Source organism: Dasypus novemcinctus, chromosome X (assembly GCF_030445035.2).
Source record: "Dasypus novemcinctus isolate mDasNov1 chromosome X, mDasNov1.1.hap2, whole genome shotgun sequence".
In the NCBI taxonomy this organism is placed as follows: domain Eukaryota; kingdom Metazoa; phylum Chordata; class Mammalia; order Cingulata; family Dasypodidae; genus Dasypus; species Dasypus novemcinctus.
The window spans coordinates 147,875,308-147,876,595 of NC_080704.1; positions in this window are offsets into that span (position 1 = coordinate 147,875,308).

Genomic DNA, 1,288 nt, shown 5'->3' on the forward strand with positions numbered 1-1,288 from the left:
GTCATCTTGGCCAGGTAATGATGCTCAGTTGTTTGGTCAAACCAGCATTGGCTGAATTGTTACTGTGAGGAAATTTTGTGACTTAAATCATCTGTAAACTGATTGTGTTTCTGGCTGACTCAATCTACAATCAATTGAGGAGATTGCCTCCAGCAATGAGAAACATCTCATCCAATCAACTGAACACTTTAAAAGGCGAAGTGATGATTTCAGCAGTCAGAAGAGAGAATGTCCATCTCTACTTCAGCCAGCCAGTTTCTCCTGGGGAATTCATCAAGGACATTCATTGGTGTTCCTGGCTTGCAGCTTGTCCCAAGGAATTTGAACTTGTGCATCCCAACAGTCATGTGAGACAATTTTATAAAATCTCATAATATTTACAGGTATCTCCTGTTCTGTTTCCCGAGAGAATCCTGGTTAATATAGGACATTTGAAAAATAGAAGTCAGTGAAGTCAGTATAATAAGATAGTAAAAGGTGATAGATAACATACATACATGGATAGAAAGAGACAGGTTGAAAGGTAGGTAGGTGGGTAGATACTTAGAATGGCTGATTAATATATAGAAGGGATTTTAAAAAGGAGAAGCCATTAAAAAGATGGTATATAACAGATAGAGAAAGTGTAAGAAACAGAGAGAGAAAGAAATCATTTAAAAGAAGAGCCAGTAAAAAGAGAATAAAAGCAGGCAGGGGAAATTCTGGGAAGATGGTGTCACAGTAGGCAGGCAGGCTTAACTATCTCACAAAAACAATGGAGGAAAGAGCCAAAAGCTATCTGAGGGAACTGCTTTGGGTGTCAGCATACCAGGACAGTGCTATGCAACTCCCAGAAGGGTGAGGGACAGGCAAAGAATGGAAATAACAAATGTTAGTTACTAAACCCCCATGACAGCTGGGAAGGGATCCCACCCCCACCCCCAAAATATTTAGCAGGGGTAAAACCCCTGGCTCACTGCACCCAACTGAGAAGGGAATAGACATCTTCCTCCCTGTCAGCTGTTACAAGGGAATTAGGGAACTTTATTTGGTCAGCAGAGCCCACTTTGAATCATGGCCCTGGCCAGACCAAAACACAGGAAAGTGGAGATTGAAACACTTCAATGGAAAGGTGCATCAATGAGCACCATCTGCTGGCTGGTCTGGAATTTGCACTGACAAAAATTGATTTTGGGTCTCTCTTTACCCTAACACCTGTGAGAAAATTTGCACCCCATTAGTGAGTCCCTGGCCCAATTTTGATAACTTAAACTGGGAAATTTTAAAGACTTAGAATAAGTTGAACCAA